The sequence below is a fragment of the Rhipicephalus sanguineus genome, chromosome 7 (assembly GCF_013339695.2).
Source record: "Rhipicephalus sanguineus isolate Rsan-2018 chromosome 7, BIME_Rsan_1.4, whole genome shotgun sequence".
NCBI lineage: Eukaryota > Metazoa > Arthropoda > Arachnida > Ixodida > Ixodidae > Rhipicephalus > Rhipicephalus sanguineus.
This window is the reverse complement of record NC_051182.1, coordinates 85289538-85299488: the sequence shown is the minus strand read 5'-3', so window position 1 is coordinate 85299488 and position 9951 is coordinate 85289538.

The window sequence follows — 9951 nt, the reverse complement described above, 5'->3', positions numbered from 1 at the left end:
CTTTCCCCTCTCCGTCTCCACTACCCCTCTCCCCTACCTCTCCCCACACTTCCTTTCCCCTCTCCTCTCCCCCTCTCCACTACCTCTCCTCTACCCCTCTTCCTCTCCTGCGCAACGCGATGATGAGCGCCAGCGCATGCGCGTCACCTCTGTCTTTCTCTCCTCTTCAACGCTCCCCCCTCGCGCGCCTGTCGACCGCGTTCTCCGCTCGCCTTGTGAGAATTAACAGCCAGGTTAGAGAAAAGACACGACGCGCGTAGCGCTCCTCTTAGCGTTCCACGACGCGAGGTCGGTAGCATGCCCAACGAATGCCAACGGAACGCGGTCGTGCTAGTGCTCCGGCTTCGCATCGCCTCATGGTCCCCTTTATCGGGAGATGGTGTAATTTTTAAATGCGAAGCAGCTTTTGTGCTTGGCTTTGTCCGTAGTCCCACTGGCAACCGTCCGCTTTCTAAAACCTACCATAGCCATCTGTAACATATTGAGCGCGCGCTCGCGCCAAGGAGAAGTCTTCTTCGTCTTGTTCTTCGACCGCCTTGATGATGATACGTGCAGAGCACTTTAGGCGCCCGGGCTGCCGTATGCTGTCCTAGCTTGGCGTAACGCAGACAAAAGCCACGTGTGCTGCCACGCGCTCGCGCGTTCGGGCCTGTGTAAGTGGCTGGGTAAGACGCTGTGGCCTCTCCTCCTTACACTCTCTCAGCAATCATGTGATGGCGTCGGCGAACGAGATTCTACAGACGCGCGATGAACCAACGTGTTGTATCCTAGTCAGAACGTGCTAGCGCGTTCGAGCCCGTGTAAGGGGCTGGGTAAGACGCTGTGGCCTCTCCCCCTTACACTCTCTTAGCAATCACGTGATAGCGTCGGGGAACGAAATTCTGCAGACGCGCTATGAACCCGCGTGGCGTGCTCCAACAAGAGTTCGGGCCGAGTGACAGCAACAGCAACTACATTGAATTCATGGTGTGCCTCACATGAAAGGACGCGTTAACATAGGGCAAGGTGCCCGTGATCACGGAATTTAAGTTGACCCATGCGCTCCTTCGCATCCCCACATGGTTCCCTTTAGTGGGAGATGGTGAAATTTTTTTGCTAAGTAGACTCATATTTCGATATGTCTGTGGCTGTCTTCAGGCAACCGACTGCTCTCTACTGAGGTCTTTATGGGGGCTAAATGGGGGCTGAGGGGGCTAAATCCCCCTCAGGGATCTTCGGTGTTCTAAAATTGCTCCATAGCTTCCAGTGAATGAGTCTGGTTCCCCGTAAGTTCCCCGTCGTCGTGTGCTCCCCGGTTAGCGCATGCTCGGGCATTGGCGTCGGCACGCTGGTTCCCTGTCACACCGGCTTCCAAAGCGCGGCACGCAACTGCATGAAAGGCGGGAACCCAATCAGAGCGGTAAAGATGCCGAAACGCAGCCAAAGTCCTCCCCCCATACACCTCAATGGTTCCGGAACACGAGGGCTTCCAGCGCCATGAAGGGGCACACACCATGGTCCACGCATGCGTCAACCGGACCTCCCATCACGAAATCCGAGGCGCATCGCACGTTACGCTAGCGGAGGAAACAGAATGCATACCACTAACTTACCAAGCACTGCTCCAGCATTATCGAAAGCCAGAACTTACTGTACTCGTGACTATTCTCTACAGTGGGCAAATTTGAGCAGCAAGGCGCCCCTTTAAAACAGGACACGAAACAGCTTCAGTACAAGATATACGCGTTCAATATTCGCTCTGCAGCAAGTCGTTAATTAATAGTGCAAAAATATCAAAACGTCCTTCCACTCTCTTACACATTGGATTCCATGTTTCGGCATCTCATTATAAATTTTCAGCCTTTAAAAGTCAAAGTTTCGCCTCAAGGGCGAAGCGATGAATGTGACAGCAAGAAATTAGAATGTCACAGGAAGAGCGGCAATCAGCTAGAAGCTTGCTGTGCGCTGCTCAAGCAAAAAAGACGCAGGAAAAGAAAACACACAAGGCGAGTGCGAACTAACAACTGTCACAGCTCGACACTTGCAGCGCACTGCTCAAACACAAAGGAAGAGGCACGAAAAGAACGCACAGGTAGCCAAAGGACGAGCGCGAACTGTCACAGTTGTTACTTCAACTAGCCCCTATTTTGGCTCTTCTAGCTATCAGACCACTGCATTCGCAAACGCGGCCGCTGCAGCGAGCAATGTGACAATCGTGTGGTCTATAGCTTCAGCGCAAACTTTGCGGTGAAAGCACAAGACATACAAATTTCCCCCTCAAGAGATAATCGCGCGAGCATGGTCGACCAGGCCCTGTATTTCAAAGTACAAGTCGAAGGCACACATCCTAACACCGGCGAAACACTATAGGGAACCCAAGCTCAAGTTTGCGGCGCGACGACAGCGCCACGCCAACCGCTCTGTCGGAAAGCTCTGAACCTCAGCGCGGCCGACTCAGCCCCTTTCACGGTAGCGGTAGCGCACGCAGGCGCACGTGCGCACGCGTTCTTCTCTCGGTGCAAGTAACTGGGGGGCCGTCAGCTGGGTACGTTGAACCAGTGGTTGAACCGAGAGGCTTGCTGTGCGAAGCTGTGCATTTCCGCGATAGCAGAAGCGACCCCGCGGAAGCGCAAGCGTGGTCCGAAGTATTGCGGTTTAGCGGCCAGCCACAACAGTGCAGACAACACCAAGGCCCATGATTCACGTGTTAAACTGAATCGTTTCCCGGGCGTGTCGTACGAGAAATAAAGGCGGCAAGCGAGGATAGCTGACAGCGCTGTCTCGCCTTCTATTTTGGCTGTCTGAGTTCATCGCTTTCGTTCGTTCCGACTACCTGAATCGGTAAGTAACGCGGCGCATGCACGCAGCGACTACATTAATGATTACTCGCTGTCTTCTCGTATTGTTAAAGCCCAGTTACGGTTGTAGGTGAAGCAACTTTGTGTTTTGATTCCCCGTGTTCGTGAGCCCTACCCGTCGTTGTTGAACGTTCACATTCGCGTTATACCGTTAGCATTGCGCGGTTGGTTGAATTCAACTGAACTCGGCACATTGTCAGAAGTTCGGCGCCTGCATTTCACGCGTCGGGAAGGCTGCTTTATCACGCCGGAACGGACGTCTGTGCATTTGCAGCAAGCTTTGACATCGTTCTGCAGGTTTGCTTTGTTTTTGTCACTTTATTAGGGTGATATATATTTAAGCCGCTAAATACAACTGGCACTTAATTCGTGCTTTGCAATTGCAACCTTGAAGTAACCACCTTCTGAATTTGTGCGATTTTCTAGCCGCGTTCACGCAGCAGGTTTCATACGCCGGTCAAGTCGATATCATAAAAAGAGACTGCAAGCATGACGCGAGAGCCGAAAAAACGAGGCGAGCAGTTCATCTTGCTTCACAGTGTTCAAGCTCAGCTAGCTGCCACGCGTCTTAATCGGCGGGTGATTCTCCAGCGGCACGGAGGACTTGACTCTAACCTTCTCAGGAAGCAGTGCCATGGCCGTATAATCTTTTTTTCGCACGCCGCAAACGTTTGTTCACGAAAGTACACGGCTGCTACTGTAAGCATGCCATATCAAAACAACAATCACATGATTCGTAGTCCACGCCGCAGAACATCGATAGCGTGTACGGCTTCATTTCGGAGTGCATGTGGACCATTATTCATCTTTAACATGACAGAATGAGACTTACCTCGAGGTATACGTCCTACACGCTGTAATCGCGACTTGGGAAATGCGTTTCGCTTTGAGTTGGGCGTCGTTGTTGTCGATCGTCTGTTCTTCACCGTTAACGTGATTGACGAGCCTTTCTCGTTTATCAAGTTCGCTTTTCGGAAGTGCCAGTCAAGCTTGAAAATCCTTTTGATGCCGCACTGCAAGCGGTACATTGTGAGGCGGCGCAAGTGCACCGCGAGAGCTCTGCACGTGCAAAGCGAGCGGCAACGCGGTGGAGAGAAGGGAAAACGCGCGCTGCTAACACCCCAGTTTCTCTTTTTCTGCCACAGATGGCGCTGCCTGTCAAGAGCAGCAGCGCCGCTAAGCGTTGCTTGGGAAGCCTTTACAGTTTTAGAGTTGGGGACCCAAGAAATGTGCGAGCCGCCAGGACGCATGCGCAGAACGCAATCCACTCTCGGACTCTTGCGCTCGCGTTGTCCCAAGACCCCTCAGCGCGTTCCCTTGGGCGGCTAGCAAAATCGCAGAGCGCACGACCTTAAGAGAAGAAAATAAAGTATCCGGGCTCTCAGTGGCACGTGAAGCCACGGATCGCGTTCCCTGGGGTCGTCGATTCTGGTTACTTAGATAAATCTTCATTTGGTTCTAGGTGGTATATAGATATTCCTGAGCCTTACTTCTTCTTTACTTCTTTGTCCCTGCACCCATCTGAATATAATTTCATGTCTCCGTGTATCTAATACACTATCATCCTTGTTACACGTTTTGGTTTAGAGCTATTGTTGCTTGCGCATCTCCGGTAAGTTTGCCTTGGGCTTATAAATGCGTTGGTTATGAAATGTTTAAGCAGTTGTTAGTGAGCGCTTGTGTCGTACGTTTCTTTTCTTCGTGGGTGTCTTGTTCGTTTGCGCTGTAATTTTAGCCTCATTATTCTGGTCGCGGTGTAACCCCTCTCGTTTTTTCTCTCCTGTGGCATAAGTCTACAAGAGCCAAAGCGTTCCCACTAGCTCGTGCCACCACGAGCCACAGGACGCTCGGCTTTTTCCCTGGCCGACTAGCCATAAGTGGCGTGGCGCTACAACCCTAAAATGGAAAACTAGCGTGGGTCGCCAGCAATACGACGCAAACGCAGCGCGGGCGACGATGCAGCGTGGCCCGCGTCTCGCATAATTATAATTTCGCCACGTGTGGCGTCCCGTGCCTTTCACTCAACGCCGTGTGCGTTTGTAATCTGCCGTTAGTATCCTGGAGAACGAATGAGGCATGACTTAATTGTCTAAGGCAGCGAGCTGCGAAGCGAGGGGTCGCAAGTTCGCAATTTTTTCTTCTGAATTATTTTTATTTGTGGCTTTTATTTATATATACATGCATACACATATCCGACCATGACGGCGACGGTGACGGCAAAAATCAGCCGAGAGTGTTCATATAATTGGTATCGCAATAAAATCGGAGGCGACCTTAATAATTGACCCACGTGACTGGTAGTGTCACTCGCACGTCGGTGTTCCTGTTCCATGGGCTAACTCTTTGTTTCATCTCACTGCCGAAACGGATCTCGGAGGCCATGTAGAAAGAAGCGTGTGCTTGAGACCTGCTCCGCCAGGTGCCGCAACGATCCCAGCTTCTCTCATGAAAGCTGTCTGCCCTTTCAGTGAACTCATGAAATTAATTTTCTCTAATTATCGTGACAGTTAATTCGCCTTCACCTCAACTCATAGCTTGAAAGGGAGCCATCGATTTCGTGCCAGCGTTTTTTAGAAGACTTTTTCTCAATATTCGGAAAAGACGCGAGTCGGCTTTCAGTATCCAAGATTATTGGACCACAAAAATGTGCGTCGATGTCGCAGGAGGCAACCACGGCGTTTCTGGTGCACTTAAGGTCGACAGGTTTCAGCGACCGCCATTAGACTACACTTGCTCCATTTAGGTGTAGACGCTAAGGCGAGTACGTCTCTCTCTCTCTCTGGTATTATCTGTGTTTCCGCTGCAAAGGGTAGCAAACCAGACGCGAATCCCTTCTTCCTTGCTTTTCCTTGCTTGTCTCTCTCTCTTTCTCTCTTTCGCCGATCTGTTAATGCGGGAAGCTTGTACGTAAATAAATGAATAACTCTGTATGCCCCAATTGTACTACATATTCAGGCATTCAGCCATAAGGCATGCTCCGAAGTAAAGGGAGAACAGAGATGTTGACTATAATTCCACTTTGCATATGCTTTTTGTCGCTGGGCGAATAATCGGGCAGAGAGATTTTACACGCGAAATCCGCTCGTCAGGCAGAATGCTAACGCTACCGCCCGACGAGCGGCGCATAGGTGAGAACCCTCATATTCTCAATGTGTCATATTAGATACACTGAGTTGCACGCCTCAAGACTCTGATTTCAGCCCGGGCAAATTACTCCAACGCCAACAGCTCCGCTCTTCATTTACTCGAGTGAAGTTTCAGGTTTGCGCATTTTAACATACTACTTCATTAGGCTTTAATAACTGAAATATAATCGCACTGTTACCTTGTTTTTTTTTTTTTGCAAATGTTTCCTTCATGACTGGGAAAAGAAAACCGTGAGAGATTTGTTACGATTTTCTTCAACGTAGAGTTGGGTTTGAACAGTGCGGACTCATAATCGCTACTTGAAAAGCATCATTCCTAATCTATAGGGCCCCATTACAAATCATTTTGTACGCAAGCGATAATCGCTATTGGCCGGCTTTTATTGGCGTGATAAGAGGTGCGCGAATGATGATAGTTGAGACTGAATCAATTAAGAAGAGAATAGTACCAGAAACTAATCGAGTAAGATGTTGAGTACCTTCGAAATAATATTCTTGTGTTAAAGATCTACTTTTTCTCAGAATATAAAATAATGTTCACTTTAAGCCCTCATTAATTTAGCATTAAAATCAAATGAAAAAGATCAATGCGAGCAAACAAGCAGACTCTTCATACGCACAAAATTCTTGATAGAGTTCCAATTATTGTCGTACAGCCTATAAAATCAGGCTCTCCGAGCGTAGGCGCATGCGGCACCACGTATAAGCTGCAATGTTTTATCATTATGCAAAGCTAGCCGGGATGAAATGCATCGATGTCTTCAATAAACTTGGTGTTTATTTCGGGGTGGTACACGTTTTAAACTCGTATACGATATTAAAAAAAAATGTTCGTGTTTTAAAATATTGTATTTACTCGAAGGTAACATGATTTTTTTCCCTAGATTTTTGCTACCTAAAGTCGACCCTCGCGTTACAATCGAATACCGAAATAACTATTTTTTTTTCTTCCTGGACGCAATGAAAACGCACCCCTCGCGTTACAATAGGGGTCGTGTTACAATCGAGTAAATACGGTACCTTCCATTCGATTTGCGGATACAATCGATATTCGAAAATTTGATGTTTCAAATTTTCAAATATTCTCGCACCCCTAGCAGTGATATAAACCAAGCCCGCCGTCGCCTGGCACCTGCGAATTTCTTGCGTAAGAATTTTCTTCCAAATTAGGGGTTCTGATTATGTATGTCACTTAACAGTTTTGTATGTGGTGCTTTCTAGAGCAAGGTTTCGAGCAAGGTATGAAATAAGAATCGTTCTTAAAAGGCAGCACTTGTTGAGCAAACCATTCACTTTCAGTTACAGCGACGTTTCTCAGGATAGTTTCGATGCTTACTGTTTACTGACACATTTCAGTTATTCCTTTGGAATTGAACATCAGTTATGCTCACACATCCATTTCACTAGCCCTAGAGGACGCCGTTCTCTCTTGTGATTACGTTGAGTTTGGGCGTGTCCGTATTCCATTTAAGCATGTAGCATACAACGCAAGGCAAGAACTGAGTTACAATCAAGAAAGACAGGCGCCATTTGCGCGGCCTGTTCGCCCACATCTGCTCGTAATATTCTAAAAAAAAAATTCACTGAAGTCGCGGTTATTGAGAGCATTGCCCATTTGCTAGTGACAGTGGCATGCGAATGCCACGTTCAACAGTTCGGGTAGATAAATAAAATTGTTCTCACGCTGCATTCCCTGAACATTGCCATTTTAACTGCTTACTACATGCATAGGCATTTCTGAAGAGGCAGCGAGTTTAACTGTTAGTGCGGAACCGAATTTTTAAACCTTGAAAATTACCCTTTAACATTTACACTAACGAGTGCGTTCTGCAGCACTTTAAGCCTCGAAGTGTAATGTCGCTGACGCTTCTTGTCCTGGCATTCATAAGTAGCTACACAACTGAAAACCTCGCCTTAGCGACTGTTCTAGCTGGTTCTTTTCGTGCGGTGTGATCACGCCGCGGCGGAAAACCCCCGAGGTGTAGCACGGTGAAGAAGAAGAACAGGGTTCAGAGGAGGAAGAGGAGGAGGAAGAGGAGGAGGAGAGTGTTGACGGTGCTCGTAACGAGGCGGGCAGACAGCGTGTCTGGCAAGGAAGCGACGTGCACGCTCTGGTCTCGTGGGCGCAATCCCCACCGCAGCCAGCAGGCAGGCAGGCAGGCAGGCAGGCAGGCAAGGCGGTCGGCGAGTCGCCGTCTCCAAGTCGCACCCTCTCTCTGTCGCATCCCACACTTTCACTCTCTTTTCTTGCTTTTTTTTTTCGTGCAATCCGTGTGCCAGAGAGCCACGGAGAGCATGGAACGTTGGCGTATTTTTAGCGCCACGAAATGAAGGCGGGTGAGTGGAGGAAGGGGAGAGGCACGAACGGCAGGCACAGGACGTGAAGGGACATGTGCTTCGGCTCCTATGGTACGCACGTACTCATGGCCGACGCCAAAAAAAAACCACACGATATGCTGGCTATAGTACTTTGCAGAGAACGACCACGTATTTAACGAGAAGGCAAAAGAAACTAGCGAAAGGCAGCTTGTACTTCGCATCTTTCTTATATTAGAGACCGGCTACATTATAGGCGAGTACGCGAACAGTGGGATAACGCCTCCTGCCGTCGTGTCTTTTCCTGATATGTGCCAAACAAAATATACATCTTCGTCACGTCAGGCAGAAACGTATACGTTTCTTTCCTCCGTTAAAGTGTTTCCGCTGCTGCAATGTTAGAAATGGGCTTACCAGTGTTGTCTTCTAGATATACAGATGTCTCGCGTTGTTTTTAACTGATAAGTTGCCCAAAAATTTTCCGTGTATCAAGCGTAGACTTAGGCAGAGCGGTTAGCCTGGGCCAAACCAGCGTCTCACGCCTTAGCTGCAGTGCGATACCCTTCTGACGCGCGCGTGTGACTGGAATGTTTCGCGAGTTTGGAATGTCCATTTTAGATGCGAAGTATCTTATGGCGGAGTTCAATCCGGTGTTGGTGATGGTGGTGGTGTGCGTCGTGACCACCCTTACTGTACATGCGCATACCCTCTCCACTTCTCCTCTCCCCTCCCCCTCTCCACTTCCTCTCTCCCCCTTTCCCTCTCCTCTTTCTACCTCCCCTTTCCTTCTCCACTTTCGCTCTCCCCTCCCCATCTACCCTTTCCCTCTCCGCTTCCTTTATCCCCCATTTCCTTCTCTATTCTCCCTCTCCCTCTATCCCTCTATACTGTCTCTCTTCCCCTCTCCCCTCCCCCTTTCCACTCTTCCTCTGAAACGCGGGTTAGACATGCCGAAATTCTCTCCTGCGCAAAGCCGCGATGAGCACCAGCGCATGCGCGTCCCCTCCCCCTCTCTCTCCTCTCCTACGCTACCCCCCTCTCGCACCCCTGTCTACCGCGTTCCCCGCTCGCCCTGTGAGAATTAACGGCCAGGCTGAAGAGAAGTGTACTGATGAGGGATGCCAAAACCCAGTAATTTCCGGTCAATGCCCTGGTAACGAGATTGCTCCTAAAGAGTCATCATTTTCCTATCTTTCGAGGGATGTTTAATTTAGTGAATGGATACCTGGTCACTAATTTTATCATGATGAATAAAAAGAGGCATGCTGTCAGTATCTGACGCAAATATCATGCAAATGATGTTAGATGAATGAATGTTTTGTCTGGTAATGTAAGTTACACCTTGTGATAGGTCAAATGTGAAGCATGCGTTAAGAAACTCAGTTTGAACGTTACGCTTTAGGGTTGTCAGCGGTAGATTGGACCAAATAATTGAAGAGAAGTTAACGTTACCGAGTAACAAACTGTTAGCGTGACTGTAAACGGGTTTTACGGGCTACAGGTCGTCATGAAAACGTTGTACAAAGGACGTATCGGAGTAGGGTGGCCGAAAGGGGGCACCAATTACGATAATTGGACAGACAGCCTTGCAAACAACCCTTGTTCTCTATAATTATAACTGCTGGGGTTTTGGGCCCCATAACCACGATATG